Source organism: Lates calcarifer, linkage group LG17, assembly GCF_001640805.2.
Source record: "Lates calcarifer isolate ASB-BC8 linkage group LG17, TLL_Latcal_v3, whole genome shotgun sequence".
Classification (NCBI taxonomy): domain Eukaryota; kingdom Metazoa; phylum Chordata; class Actinopteri; family Centropomidae; genus Lates; species Lates calcarifer.
Genome location: NC_066849.1, coordinates 4728938 through 4745672, shown reverse-complemented (window position 1 = coordinate 4745672; position 16735 = coordinate 4728938). Strand labels below are relative to the sequence as shown.

General features: G+C 37.6%; 1 long non-coding RNA gene across 1 annotated transcript; it reads left to right on the top strand.

The window, feature by feature from the left end:
* The first annotated feature begins 153 nt into the window (after positions 1-153).
* Positions 154-4347, top strand: LOC108878856 (uncharacterized). Its single transcript, XR_001960264.2, has 3 exons — positions 154-342; positions 1013-1051; positions 2843-4347. It is a non-coding gene; the product is annotated as an uncharacterized LOC108878856 (long non-coding RNA).
* The last annotated feature ends 12388 nt before the right edge of the window (positions 4348-16735 follow it).

Below are 16735 nucleotides of genomic sequence, written 5' to 3'. Positions count from 1 at the left end.
CCAGAGACAATTTATCTCTCAGAGAAGCCGGCTCCGCCTGCTAACTCCCGTAATAAGTTACCCCCGAAGTGGGAGGGAGTGACTCCAACAAATCACAATCTTCCGCTGGTTTTTGCGTAAGAGGCAAAGGACGACGAGGAGGAGGAGGAGGGCGGTTGATGTGGGGTGGCAGGGGGAGGTGAGCACACTTATGAACATACAAATACTGTTGGGTTCACACAAAATGTCCAACAGTTGACGCGGACGTTATTAACGATACCGGTGTCATGACAACCAGTGTGTCGTCCACATCCCTCTAATCTCTAAAGTCTCTATATGGTGGAAAATGAAGCTTCAACAACTGTAAGACAAAGCTAAACATATAATAATATTATTTTTAACCCTGGCACAAAGGGGTCACATTGTTGGGCTGCAGGTCAGCGTTCCTTTTCGGCTACAAACGTGGTCTGGCATTTAGCGCTTTAGTTTTTACAGACACATTACGTCGTTACAAAGACGCCAGATTGTAGCTGAAAGAAGAACTGAACATGTATTGCATGTGTAATATGGATGATAGCATGGCACACAAACCGCACTGAGGAAGACGAGCAGCATTCACAAACTGAAAAACCAGATAACACTTTTAAGAGCCTCATGGAAGTTTTAATCGAAAGCAACTGGACTTAGTTGTAGTCTAGGAAGAAGTTTCACCTCTCACCCAAGAGGCTTCATCAGTTCGTGTTGGCATCTGACCAGGCTGGGACTGGGACTGGTCCAACTGGTCCAAGTGGACCAGTCCCAGCCTGGTCAGATGCCAACACGAACTGATGAAGCCTCTTGGGTGAGAGGTGAAACTTCTTCCTAGACTACAACTAAGTCCAGTTGCTTTCGATTAAACTTCCATGAGATAACTATGACCTGGATGAATGAGAATATTCACAGACTTTTAAGAGCCAGCCTCTGTAAGACAATACATTTCACCCTAGGACATCTCTGTAAAAGCTTAAACATGATTCTGGTTTTCTGTCCACAGCATACTGTCTACAGTGATGGACAGCTGAACCTGGTTAAGGTAATTATTTTGTTAACATTAAGCATCTGAAGTTTTGATACTGCCTCATTGGTGAATGGGAACCAAGGCTGCTAAATGCTAACAAATGCTAAATTCTCTAGTAGTACTGTCCAGTAATTTCCATTTATTGGAGAGTATGTATGTACACAGAGAAGTGCCTAGTATCACAGTCTAGCTTTTCAGGAGGGCTGAAACACCCATATGGCAAAATACACAGAGAGAATTGAAAATTAGTGGAACAGAAGCTTAACAGGAAGGGAGGTGGTAATTTGAAGAAATTGAGAAATACAATGGAGTGGCATACAACCTGCATTTTAACCTGTACACCTACAGTGCCACTGTACACCCACTCTTGGTTATCTATTGTTCTGAAAACAATTAGGAGAGGTTTAACTTATTGTTACTATAGTAGTTCAAACTGAGCTGAATCCAATGTTTGATGATTTGAAGTCCACTCCGGCACAGGCTCAGTGTCACTTGCTCATGAGTCACAAAATGATGACACAGCGTGCTGAGAAATCAGAGGGTGATTGCCTAATTGTGCAGTTCTTACCACTGCCGACTGTTGTGATCAATGAATATATGTGTAAGATTAAATTTCACAGAGGATTGGATGGATACTACAATAAAAAAAATATCAGTTGTAGCTATTCCATTGCCTTATTGTCAAAAATAAACTTATGAGTCACTGGTAATGATATAGACAGTACACAACAAGTCTATCCCACAACTTTTTCCTAGAAGAGTAGAGAGAAGGTTTCTGGAGAGTTGTTTTAAATGTAGTGCAGGCCATTAAAACTGTTTAAACTGTTTATACTGTACGATCAGTTGAATTCATGCACAGTAAGAAGTTAGTAAGTACTCTTTCAGCTCATAGTTTTAAGTGCTGAGCTCACCGAAGTTATGAAGTCAAGGTTGGAAAAATACATCTCACCTATCACCCCAAAGAAGATTTTTTAAACTAAACTGCGCTATGTTTTGCAGTGGACACAGTGCATCTCTCGAGTTGAGCCTGCTCTCTTTCCTCCCTATAATTACTTGTATGTAAATGTAGACATTAATGTGTTAACACTTTGTTACACTCTGGTGCCAGCTGTTAAAACACAGCAGTCACAGAGCGTATGTCCTTTCTGTATGCTACAGAAACAGCAGCAACAGTGATTTGCTTACTGAAGTATATAAAAATACCAGCTGCCACCGTGAGCACCTGTGGCTGCTGTGAGACAAAAACAACACTTACCAAAATACCAAGTCCACAAGCAGAAAGTCATCAAAAAGGTGTGATGACTCTTAAATTGCCAGATTGATTCTGGGAAGTAGAATTTACTGTCATAGCACTTTCACTGACAACTTAAGAGAGTTTTTAACAATTTAGAAAAATATGTCAAGGAAATGAGAAGACAGATGTTGAGTGCATGTTAAACTGGTATAAACCAGATTTCTGTCCATTATGTTCTCTCCATTATGTTACTTTCAAATAGAATCCAATAGGAAATGGTGTAAACCACAACTTATTTCCCTAATTTGATTAACCAATAATTCTGCTTGAAGGAGCAAAATAGCCAGTGTTATGTGCTGGTCTTTTCACACCATTAAAAGTAAACAATGTAATGCACTCCTTTGTAAGACTATTGATTCTGCAGTGATAACATAGCAGCCCACTGTTGACATAGATCAAGGGTTTGCCAAGACTACCAGGAGGTGCAGCATTCTGAGATAGGTTGCGGATGGAATCTGGTATGCAGCGTGTGAGCTGGACTTGAGCTCATTAACAATGGCGTGTCTATGCAGCAGGCTGGCGGGACGATGGCCTCCTGGACCGGCTCTTTGACAGTGCAGTGGATACATACCGATGCAGAGCCAAACACCTCAGTTCAAAACAATCTTCCACAGCCACCTGAGACAGAGGGGTAGAGAGTGACTCTTCCCATTCGGGTAATTAAAATGATTAATAAATGAGTAATTGAAATGATTGTGTGTGTTCAGAATATGAAGGGCTACGAAAATGATTTGATTGTTTTGTTTGTATTAGACAGCAAGGGACAGGAACCATGGATAGAGAAAGGAGTATTACTCTCCACAAAAGTCCATGGCTTGGAATGATGTTAGGAATGCTGCAGGTTTTACATCTACCTGAGGTGTGAACACAACAATGGCATATTATCACCTCATACACTTGATATGACAGACTAACATTTGCCTACTTACAGAAATCAGCAGACAAAGAGCAACATTCATTTGGAGTTGTTTCTTGGCCACCAAATAAATAACCAACCGTAACTCTTCTTTTAGCTTTGTTTGATCTCAGTTAACTCCAGAGGGACATATCTGGATCTTTAGTGGCTAAAGGCTACGTTATGTTCAACTAAACCTGGCCAACTTTATCTGTCTGCTGATTGGTGGGGGAGAAGTATTATACAGCTTTTTGCTAAAATCAGTGCCTGCTGTATCTGTGACACAACACTAACCAGAGTCTGAGAATGAGCCAAAACAGAGTTGCAGGTCTGAAAGTCAAAACAATGAGCTAAGGGGAATCGCAGTCACGTGATAATTATCTGTGGATTCGTCACTGTCACCAACACCTTTCACATTGCACATAATTATTTGATCCAATGTTACTATAAAAACATTGATCATAGCAGCTTTAAAGATTCTTTGCCCCTGTGTTAAGTAAGGCCTTAGTCTTCTTTACTGTTTCTTAAGTTTGCTTGAAGAAAGGAAATAGATAGAAGTTCACTTCCTAAGAGGTTAGAGTGTGAAAGAGAGGTCATTTTTAGACTGAGCTATGATTTCCTTTAAGGTAGAATACTAGTAAATTTGAGCAGTGGCAGTGTTATTCATGATATTCATTACCCTCTGAAAGACACCTGACTGAAAATGATAGTTTTCAAAGCGATACTCATGTGCGGCAGGTGCACAAGATGAAGACCATATAAAGTTTGAGAATGTTGTCATGGCAGTAAGTGTCAGGGTGCAGGAGTCTCAGCCCTTCACTGACTGTACATTCCACTGTGACAGCTGTACTTCACATTGCTACTCTGGCATTCACACACTGTACAGTTCTAGTTCTAAACAGTTCTAGTTTCCAAGATAACAAGTGACTTATCTAGTTTGTTTTTGCAATTAGTGTCCTAGCTGTTCACACACATACTGCTCATGCTGTTCTAACCCATAAAGATTTTAAATCACAAATTTAATAGCCAATGCTGATTTTAATGTGACAATGATCCATATCTAAGGCTGAGTATTCTTTAAAATGTACACAGTTTTTCCTCAAATATATGGTGAATGTGTGAATGGACATCACTCAGTGTCTAGTGGAAGAAAAGTCACTTTATAGTCCTTAATTTAGGATGACTAAATCCTTCTGCTGCGCTGTATTCACATACAAAACCTGTCTTTGTTGCCAGCCTTTAAATAAAATACCTCGTGGTTGTGTTACTGCCTGGAAAAGTTAACATGAATTTCTAATTTCAAGCATTATTCCAGGAGGGGCCTGCACACCCTTTGCTTCTTTACTTGCTAAACAGCACATGGGCCTTCTGAGGCCACATGGTTTGAACTTTACATTTATGGGGCAGCCCTCTCCCTGCATGATGTCCTGCCCGTTACGCTGGGTCACAGGTGAATAAGCAGGCCTTACCACGCTATCACACTGTGCACAAAATGATCAACAAGACACAGGAGATTCAAATCATGTCCTATAGAGCCCAAATACTGTTTACTAGTCGTAATATCCTGTGATAGTTATTAATTTATCCAAAAATACGATAGATAATTTTTTGTTTTGTAATTATGCAAAAGAATAAAATGTAATTTAAATTCTTTTGTTCTTCATCTTCAGTCTAAGTCGATCATGTAGCATCAACAGATGAAACAAATATCTTACAGGTAATTACCAAAAAATGATGTATATTTCCCATCCAGCGAGTAATCAGATTATCCTATATGAAAACAGATTGTAGCTGAATGTTATTCCATTAGTGTTTTGGCCAAAAAGAGTTTGAAATTATTCAGGAAATATTATCAGCAGCCATATGACATGGTGTTTTATAGATCTACTGTTAGAAACATATCTGTAGGATAGGTTGAACTGGTGAACTTTTCAGTGATTACATTAGAGCTTGTGTTTTGTCTGTTTGGTAGTGATGAAATAGAAATGTCACGTGCAGCATAATATGATGGTGACTAGAAAATAAATAAAGTAAATAAGTAAATAAAGTTTGGCTGCTATCCAGGTATATAAGTTTTTATTTTACTGTCTCAGCCATTTTACATGAACACTGGAAATATAAAATCTAATTTCAGTCATGTCATCAACTTATAGAAAAGTTATTTGACAGCTACCACAAAACATTACTTAAAAATTGTTCTACTGTCACTACAGCTGTCTTTTTCAAAGTAACACATTTCTTTTGTGATATTCAGCACTGAACATCCAGCTGTAAAATGATTGGCATGACACAGCTTCTTTCTGCATGTTATCAAAATGTGTCTGTTACCATAATTTAAGTTGAGAAAAGGCACTGTCCCTGTAACATCTGAAGAGATCAATAGATTTATATATTCCATTATATACATACATATACATATACTGTTACAATGGATGAGACTAGCATAAATGTCAGTATACCTGAATGAATGGGCCTTTAGGGATGTAGGCTACATTCATATTAGTGCTTAACTACTTCATTTAACTAAATGGATGAAAAGATGGATCAATATTAATAATGATATTTGAAAGTCAGAGAGATTAAATCAGGGTGCGACAACAGCTATCACAGAAGACAGAGCAGCCAAGGGTAATGTTTCACTCTAATCCATTATAAATGTTGAAATATTTCAGCACTATAAATATTGAATAATTCAATGATCAGTCTTTGATTTATGATACACAGTTTGCAAGGCTGTACAAGTCATTAAAGGTAGTTGTTTGCTAGTAAATCCCGCTGTTCCCTGTGGAAAACAAGGGATCTGAATCACTAGAACTATTCAAACCTACTGTATATGAGTCACTATGCTTTTGACCCCTTGTTGTTTGGGGTGCACTCTGGGCAGGACTACACACAAATTTAGTTATTTAGTTTGCTGGGCATCAGATATAAGGCAGAGAGATACAGTATCAGTCTGATTTGGGATATTCACTGCATTTCACAGTTAAGGTTTCAAATGTGTGACTCCTTCATACAAACCATTTGCCATTTGATCAGCAGGGACATCAGCATTTGCCACAGAGACTCTCAGTATTAAATTACAGAGAGGCAGAGACAGAGTAGGAAGTAGGAGATGTTTGCTGCAGAGCGTGCTGATGGAGAGTATGCCCTGCAGGGTAAATGGGGAAGCAGTTGTCTGAGTTACACAGCAAAATCAATAAATGGCACGTCACATTATTTTCCATACTGTGACCACAGCAAGAGATCATCCTCACAAAACATAATCTATTTTTTCATGTCTTTTTTCATATGTATCAACAATATTAACTTCTGCATCACTACTCAGTCTAGCTCTAACATACTTAGAATTGTGGATCAAGTGCAATAATCCTGTTTTTCTTGCAGTTGCAAAAGATGACATTTGGAATCAATTTGCCAGTGCTGGTTTCAGCATTGTACATTAAAACATACTTAACATTCACAACTTACTATTAGATGAAAATATTATTTCAATTTACATCCAGTTTCATTTTAATTCCTGAATAAATAAAAATAGGTTCTGCTGGGATTTTTTTTAACCTATGGACAGAGCTATAGCTAACTGATTCCTGTTTCCAGTCTTTATGCTAAGTTAGACAAACGCCTGCTGACTTCAGTTTCATAGTTACAAACCTGCAATCATGAGAGTGATATCAATCAGCTATAACTACCGCTACTTGTTAAGTGCTGATGAGGAGAACTGTCATCCAATTTTGTCCTCCACACCAAATGCTATTGATACCACATGGGTTTGATTTATTGAAAGCAACCATGTCTCGAACTGATCATGTGCCATTCTCTCACAGCATTCAAATATCCTCTCATAATGTAATCATCTAAAGAATCACCCTCAGCAGTATAATATAGTAGCTGTGTTGACATGCAGCTCCATAACCCAGTCTCTGTCAGCCCTGACTGACCCAGTTCTCCAAACCCTGTGAAGATATTAATATGCAGTGTAGGTGTGTAATTTGGAAACGGGGAAAAATCATTTGAATAAAACCAAGTATGATTTGTAATGGAACTAGAAATCAGCTGGATTTCATCATGTTTACACTGCATGTATACGGTAAAGAAATTGTGGATAATTTAGAGTAAAGACATTCCATTTTTAGTGGTGAAGTAAGATAGTGCATCAGTTTTCCTCACCAGTTTTTACTACCTACCGTGGGTATACCAGAGCTCAAATTAAATGTTACCAGTAAATAACAAGCATGAAAACTGACCTTGGAAATGGTTCACTTTTGAAGCTAACATCACAGAGTTTTGATTTGAATTTCAAATAGGCTACAAAACGAGAGCTGAGCCTTCGGTAGAGAATAAATACAGTGATTAGTGAAATAGCTTCTGTCCTCAGATTTCCTGAGTGGTTTAAATAACATAAGAAGCTGAAAAACAATACAGCATTAGCAGTGTCAGTGTCACTACCCACAATTTCCACTGTGATTTATGATCAGTATCATTGCTCTCTGCTACAGATTACATTTGAGATGCCATGTCTGTTTGTGGTGATATTCCATTAACTGACACAGAGACAAGAGTTAATTGTACTATGTAGGAAACTCCACAAACATGTTCATTTCAAATCACTTATTTTAGAGAGTATTGTAACTTAACTGATGTGTGGGGACAGGCACTAAAAACAGAGGTCAAATACCTGGAGGCCGACATCTTTAGCCATGTTACCATCCCTGTAACTGGGCTAATGAAAGAGAGACCACTAACTTCTTTCTACAGTGTAGGACAAACACAGCACTGAACACAATCACTGCACTAAAAGTAACATCTAGTGTGAGTCAGCATTGAGTTTGGTAAGGCAAGGTAACTATCTTACACTTTTTCAGTGAAAGGTAGCTAGCATAGCTTGCTGCTAGCTTCAACTTTCTGATTGAAAAAAACAAACTTAACAGCACAATGCTGAATGTGGTAAAGCACAAGACATCTGGAATCACTACATAACCAGCACTATGTGAGCTTGCTGAAAAGAGAAAAGCCACAAATGTTGTATTAACATCTTTAGTTTCCACAGTATGATGTTTCAATGCTCACTCTCAAATGTACATTAACTGCCCTCCCAGATACTTAAAGCGAAAATGTTCTGTGCACTAATATGTCCAAGAACAGTTTTATTCTTGTTAAAGAAGACTGCGAGATACAAGTGAGAGACAGCTAACACTAGCCAACGTCCTTTAAAAAATGTGCCACAGACGTTGTTAAGCTAAATTTACTAACTTCAACTTTCTGAGTAAAAAACAAACTTATCAGCACTATGGGTTCTCCCATGTGCTGAGTTTTAAAGAAACAGACATTTTGTAAACAATATTACATTACCAATGCTATGTAGAGCAATCAAAAAAGGGGAAAATGTATCACTACTCATAGGATATACAGGGCTTTGACTTTTTCTAGTCAGTAGCAGGTCTCCTTACAAGACTGGCCTTCAGATGTTGGTCAGTGACTTTAAGTATCCAGAGGTTTAAAGCTAGGCAGGTGTTTCTGCTAATATGCTCAAGAAAAATGTACATTAGCTGCGGGATCATAATAGTTTATATTTTCTTATACAAAAAGTGAAGAGAATACAAATTTCAGTTTGACTTTAGTAATTATTACTGAGATCAGTGCGGTAGTGTTAAGTCTCTAGAAATGAGTTTGTTCTTGGTCTGGTAGCCCGACTTTCCAGGATCTGTCAGGGGAGATGAGATATGATATTAGAGTTATTAAGCTGTACTGGTTTTCCAAGCAGAACTAATACATTCACCCAATTTGTGAGTGACATTGTCAAAATATGAAACGCAGATATGTACAGTTATATATCACATAACAAAATAACAAGACAAGGTCAGTGCGTGGTGTTTGTACAACAATTCTGTTCATGTAATAAAACTGGAATATGTAATTGTGCACAGTTCTGCTCAATTTTGCGATCAGTCAAACATTTTGACCCTTGCATATCATCTTCCAGATAACCTTGAAGCCTGAGGGAGAAGCTGAGGCATTGATATAGCCAAATAAATGAGAACAGAGTATCATGCGCCTGAAATACTTGGGGCATGATTATTTTCCAGGCAATCGTTCCTGCTCTCCCATTATCACTACTGTCAGTGAGGCTTATCTCTGCCTGCCTGCCTCACCAGTCACGGTTCAGACACATCCTCCAAGCAACTACGACGCATTGTTCTAATGAGGTTACAGCCCGAAGCAAAGTGATTTGTTTTGTAGACATTATTATGGTGGCCTTTTGGCTAGCCCCTTAATTTCATCAGTGAAGCACTATTAAACAGCAAAGGTCTTATAGGAAAATGGACCATGCTGAGGGACCTTTTGACATCCTCACAGTTGCAGTTGCATAACCCTGCATACCAGAGATAGCTGTGTTTTTAGAAGTGAAGTATCACACTATTCATTCATAATTATCTCCGATGTTGAGATTGGATTAGTTTTGATGGTTTGTTTTGATAAAAGACATGTTTTTCATCTATATTTTCCAAGAGAATTATAAGCTTAGAGGAGTGTACACAGTACTACATGTCTTGTATTTAAGTTTTCTCCTGGGAGCAGGTGGTGGTGATGGTCGCTTGCTAAAAGCTTAAGCAGTTGCTAAGTTTACATTACAATAGGTTAGAATGCACAGTTTGACTGGTACTACTTCTTCAGGGCATCAGAAAGTGACAAGACAGGTTGGACCGGGGCTAGCTGGTTAGTATGCTAAATAAAAGTTTAGGAAAAGAAGTGACAAAACTAGGAGCAAAATATTGGTGTTGCTTAAAACGGCTGGAGACAGCTCTTGGCAAGGAGAGGAATGAAGTTTAATGATGAACTTGCAACATTTAGACAGACTATTGAGAAAACAGCTGTTAATTCTAATGTTGGCTATGTAGCAATAGAAAAGCACATAGCTCCTCTTAAATATAGTGGCAATGACTGTCACCTTATGTATTAGATAAACATTTTATGGCATGTAAGCAAGTTAAAAGGATTTGGTATAGTCACCTGTAAAAATGTGTACATGTACTTAAATAATGGCAGATGTATAGTAACGTAGTATATAATGTAGTAGTAATGTTTATAAAAGTTCAACTTATAATAATTACCACTCTGCATACTGTAATGATCAGATCCATTATCATCTTTGCTTAATACAGTATTACTCTTCATTGACATTTAAACATGTTGGACTTAATGGTCTAAAACAGATTGTTCGGATTTAACTGTAAAGGGTTACTAACAGAGTTAGTATTGCACTTTTCTGGGTGGCTTGCATGTGATACAGTATTTTTACTGTATCACATGCAAGAGAACAGACAAAATCAAAATCAGAAATGAGGGAATGGCATGCAAGAAAGATCCCAGGGCACGCTGCATTTCATGGTCGACATCTTAAAACCCCTGGTCTGCCACGGCGCCTGATAGTATCTTTTATGGGAACCTCCCTTGCCTTTTAAATGCCCATGTCCTGGGGGTGTAGTTTGTAATAAAGGGTGTCCTTTATGATTCCAAGCCACAGCTGAGATAACATGTTGCAACAAGTCCTCCAAATTAAATGACAAAATATATTGTTTGTCACTGCACTCTAGAACAACACATGACTAGTAATTATTTCCTGATCTGATGCCCCTATTGCCAGTGCCTTCAAAACCATGGAAACATTGGTTTGTTTTAGTAAAGTTGGTTTAAAAAAACCTGTCCTGATGAACAAGTCATAATTTCTATGGCCACATTTCAACTGTTCTGGGCTTTTTCATATGTTGTTACGAGTCTGTGTGTGATACGAGTCAGTGTGTGACATATACCATCATCATATGTCATTTCATTCAAACGTGGTTTTGACAAAAGTAAAAGATAAACATATTACATGTGGGAACATATGTATTGTATATTCTGAGTTTGTCAAATCCTCACATTTCTCTCTTTGTTACCAGAAAACATTTCCCTCCATTTTAAACCCTGTGCTCCATGTGGTGATAATTGACAAGAGTTGACAGTTTCATGATGGATAATGAAGCACACCACATTGAGAATGAGTGTCACAGAGAGTGGTATTTTGTTTTTTTTCTCAGACAGAAAACTGCAATACATTTTCCAACTTTCTTTTTTTTTTTTGGCTGAACCCTGTACACAACAGGAAACATAAAAGGTTGTTCTGCTCCTGTACAGACAGGCTCAAGATGTCATCTTTGTTGAAACATTTCTGAATGGGACACTATCTACTTGGCAGCTGCTCACACAGCCTGATTTGAATACAAACCTCATTCTGGCCACTGGGACAATGAAAGTCTGTCCTGGTGCTCAGAGACCAGAGCTGCTTAGTAGGACGGAGATGAGTGATCATCAGTGTCTGTGTTTGCTGCTGTGTAATAATTTAGATGTTTGTACTGAGGCTTTATTATTTTTTCCATTGTAAACAAAAGACGTCTCAGTGTGACAGCCGATATGCCATGCTTTAAGCCATAGTTAGGGGACTTGACACTGAATTATCAGTTTAATCTTTACAATAACCAATGAGTTTATCAGAATAACGTGCTTGGAGCCATTATTTTGTCCTCCATTTTTTATCCCATGGACAAAGAGATGTAAAGTGTTAATCACACTGCTGAATTTTCCATAAATGTAACTTCAGCTTTACTTTCTACACTTTACTTCTACATGCGTATTTCTACCACTAAATTTCAGGACGACCTTACTTTTACCTCACTTTCAAATGAAGTCCTCATGATTGTTGTCACTATTTTGGGCAGCATGACGTAAAGAAGTAGAGGTCAAGGTGTCCTATTTTGCACATGATGCAAAGCAGCACCAGGTGCAATGCAAGTGCCTTTGTTAGGTTCAGACTAATGCAATTATCAATTGATTGGCTGGTTAATTGATTAATTAAGAGACTTAGCACAGTTCTTGAACGAAATGCTCCATGCATTTCAGATCATGCACTTAGACTGTTAAAATAGACCTCATGGTGTTGGTTAGAGCATGTCCAACGGTCACACCACATCTCAAAGCAATAATCAAATTCTGCGTTGCTTTTTTTAGCCATGCTAACTGCATGGATCAGAGGATGGTGGTTGGTTGGTGGGATGGATGGATTGCCATGAAATTTTACATTCATTTTGATGAATCCTAGAAACTTTTTAAAAAAACATTTGTATCCTCTTCTGGGTGAAATGAAATCACTTTGATGATCCCCTGACTTTTCATCTAGTGCCATCATCAGACCAAAAACATTTGTCAACACTATTTACAGAATGATAGCATGCTAACATGCCTAAGTTTAGCCTCACAAAGCTGCTAGTATGGCTATAGATTCTTAGTCCTATTCAAACCATGACCACAACCTTTCCCTAATGTTTACCAAGTAGTTATACCTATGCAGGGATATTGTAGGAACAAGGCCCCACCACTCCACCTTCATAACCTTTACACAGGTGAGTGGCGCAACATTCTTCCTTGAACAGGCTTCTGCAAAACATTTGTAATTCTGATTGTCTGGTGTGGTTTCATTTTCCCAACAGTTTAAAGAACTACAACTGCAAACATACAATCTGCTGCATAATAGCGCATTGTAGCAGGTGCAAGAAGCATATAGTGGTCTTTAAAAGGAGACTGAATGGTGTCCTGCAAGCATAGGGCCAGGAGTGAATGAAAGCTGAAGTTGGATTCAATGAAAAGCAGATGTGCACTATAGCTCCCAAATATTTACCTTAGAAAAGACTGGTATTAATTTGTGCAAATCTGACATAATGATGTTGTCACTGTGTCATTTTTTAGACATTTACATCTGAATGCAAATTATGTATGAGCAGCTCAGATCTTGGTTGGCTGATCTGAACAGAGCTTTTGTGTGAAACAGAGGCCCGGCTGCCTCCACTGTGCGATCTTTGGCACAGTGCAGTCTGTATGTCACAGTCAGATCAAAGTATTGTGAATGAAGCCCTACATTCTCTAAGTGCCAACTGCTCTAAATAGAGATTTTTAAATAGACAATAGTGCCTATAAATACCTTGTAGTTCTGCTCCATTTTGACTTGTGGAACTCCTCATGCAGTGACTCACACACTATTCCTGAACATGTGCTGTTATTTATTTTTAGATGCTTTGAGGATGATCTCTCGCAATGGGATCAAATTCTCTGGCACAGAGTGATCAAATGGATTGCTCTACTCACTAAACAAAGCCACATAAAACAAGCTATTAGGTTGTCTTAATGGCCAGAATACATTTTACATTACATTACATACATTCAAGGTGTATAATGTAAATGCATAATGTAAATGGCTGTGTAACAAAATATATTATATAATCACTATGTCTGTATTATTTAACTACACCAAGTTAAGGGACCTCTTCTCTAGATCTAATCCAAGATCTGTGAAATGTAATATAGAATACCAGAGCTTTTCTTAAATGTTTTTAATTAGCTTCTATCATAGTTTATACTACAAAGTTAAAGTCAACTTCTGTGAAGCTAGCTACTTCTTGGAACAATTTTGCACATTTTCTACTTAATAATATTTGGCCTTTTTTAAAAATTTAAAGATGCTATATGTATGTTTTTGGTTTTGCTACGTAGCTAACATTAGCAGTAACAGCTGTTTACTTACCAAGAGCTACAGCCATCATTGTGTTTACATGACAAGAGGTTAGATTATGCTGGGGCAGTGCTACCTCTACATCCTGTCTTGGACTGAGGGCAGATTGGACGCTTCAGTGACTCACTGTGGTAATATGGGATGGGCTAGCTGGTTAGCATGCTAACTCCAATAGAAGAAAAGAAAAGAAGTTATAGAAATAGAAGTAAAAAATGTAACATTGGCATTGTTTTCCATCACTGGAGATAGCTCCTGGCAAGTAAAGAGATGAAGTTTGATGCTGTTCTTCTAGACTGGTAAGTAAACAGGTGTTAATGCTAACATTGGCTATGCTATGTATAGCAAAAACACATATACAGTATCTTTAAATGTTATCCTGGTGGAGTAGATATAAAAACAGCATTTTGTATGGAAGAAAGTAAAGGTATATGTTCTAAAAAACATATTTGTATAACATAAACAGATGTACATTTTACATTTTCTAAATACTGAAAAACAGCACTGCTTGCCCTGACACCTACACCAATCTACACTTTTGCATTTTACATGTCATATTTATATCATGTGTTTTTACATTTTTCTTCTTACTCATTTTTTCTTATTTTTACAGTTTAAAGTTGGAAATTTGAATCATATTTGAATAATGTACTGTATCTTACATTAAAAAAACATCAAGCCATCATTTTCAAAATCTGTTGCCAACAGCTGTGTTGGCTATTGACACTTTCCACTCAAATATGCAAAAAGTAATATGTCACTGCCACTGCCACTGTAATAACATCACACTGAGACACACACTACCTGAAAAAAAAAATTAAACTCAGAATTTCATTATTAATATGTTCCACTGAACCCTTCTAAAATGTGGACAAACTGAATATTTTATTAGGATATAAAATATGTAAGCACGACCAAAACCAACACCCGCACAAATTATTCTGACACCACACCCTATAAATAATATGAGCTGATCTAACAGACCCAAATTTGTCTGCCAGTCGGCTTTTACAGGCTTGAACAGGCTTCTGCAAAACATTTGTAATTCTGATTGTCTGGTGTGGTTTCATTTTCCCAACAGTTTAAAGAACTACAACTGCAAACATACAATCTGCTGCATAATAGCGCATTGTAGCAGGTGCAAGAAGCATATAGTGGTCTTTAAAAGGAGACTGAATGGTGTCCTGCAAGCATAGGGCCAGGAGTGAATGAAAGCTGAAGTTGGATTCAATGAAAAGCAGATGTGCACTATAGCTCCCAAATATTTACCTTAGAAAAGACTGGTATTAATTTGTGCAAATCTGACATAATGATGTTGTCACTGTGTCATTTTTTAGACATTTACTACCTGAAAAAAAAAATTAAACTCAGAATTTCATTATTAATATGTTCCACTGAACCCTTCTAAAATGTGGACAAACTGAATATTTTATTAGGATATAAAATATGTAAGCACGACCAAAACCAACACCTGCACAAATTATTCTGACACCACACCCTATAAATAATATGAGCTGATCTAACAGACCCAAATTTGTCTGCCAGTCGGCTTTTACAAGAACACTGTTTCACAGGAACTGGAGTAGCTGTGGAAAATCTAGGCAGACGTCAGTAAGAGAAGGCCTCTCAGTTCTAGCTCACAGCTGGTGATTGTGTTGATGACGTCTACTGTTTAAATTTTTAAACGTTAACTTCATGAGTTCACCAGCTGATTTTCTAATGTTTACAGCTGACTCCTTCTAAAGTGAATGGAAAGGGGTCTTTGATATACACTTGATGATCGAGGCTCTTTGAAGTAATGTTATCACTGGGTTACTGATGTACGTAGCAAGCTAGATATACTGACATTTTCTGCCTCTATTAGAGCAGATAAACATACTGCATAATCAATATTTTACACTTTGGTAACTAAGCTATGATTGGACAGTTGCTGATAAGGGGAGGGATTTAGAGGAAGTAGGAGGAGCTATTTGAGGTATTCATGGTTCTAAAATATAAAGGTCCCATTCATTTTTTCCACAGAAACTGTTACCTGACTTGGCACAAAAGTGTGCCAATCCCAGATCTTAAAATTCTGTCACATGAGCCACTAAAAGCAGGAGAGAGCTGAGGATTACGGTGTTAAGAAAAATAAAAGCACATTCTACACCTGAAATCAGTTCAAATTCTGGGTTAGCTTTGCTAGTATTTGGCACCATGTTTTGTTCTTAACTCTAACAACGAAGCATTTTGAATTCCCTACTATTATAATTTGTCTGTCCCATCTGCCATGTTGTAAGTACAGACAAGACATGATTTCAGAGTAATTGAAACTAACTGCTATAACATAAATCTATACTGTCTTTGCTTATCTGGCAGAGTATCTTGTTTCTATGTGAAGGAACAGATGTCATTGAAAAAACTGAAATAGGAGAACAGAATTGGGAAAAACACTTCACTCCTCCCACTTTTGGTCTTTTCATGAAATATACTGAAAAATACGGAGGATGGATTCACCCAGCAATACATACTACAAAACAATTATAAAATACCTTTTAAAAATACTAAAACAATTATAAAGTACCATTGGGTATAATTCTTGACGGCCTTATGATGTGATGATTCATAACATAATAAAACTCTTTTATAGACCAAAATTACCATTTATATAGAAAAAGCCATTAAAAAGTAGATCACACTGCAAAGTTAACAAGCTCAACAATTAGATGGTTAACACCTAAATGTATTCTCAAGAGTCAGATAAACCATTAAATAAATACCTGAACTGCATGTCATTTCTAAGTGCTGTCTTTTAAGGTACACCCCTCTCTACAGTAAGACTTTGTTAATGCTCTGTCTCAGAGTCTACCTTAAAATGTCAAGTGATTCTGGATTTGTCCCATGAGCAGAAAATTACACATCACTCCTGGATACAAA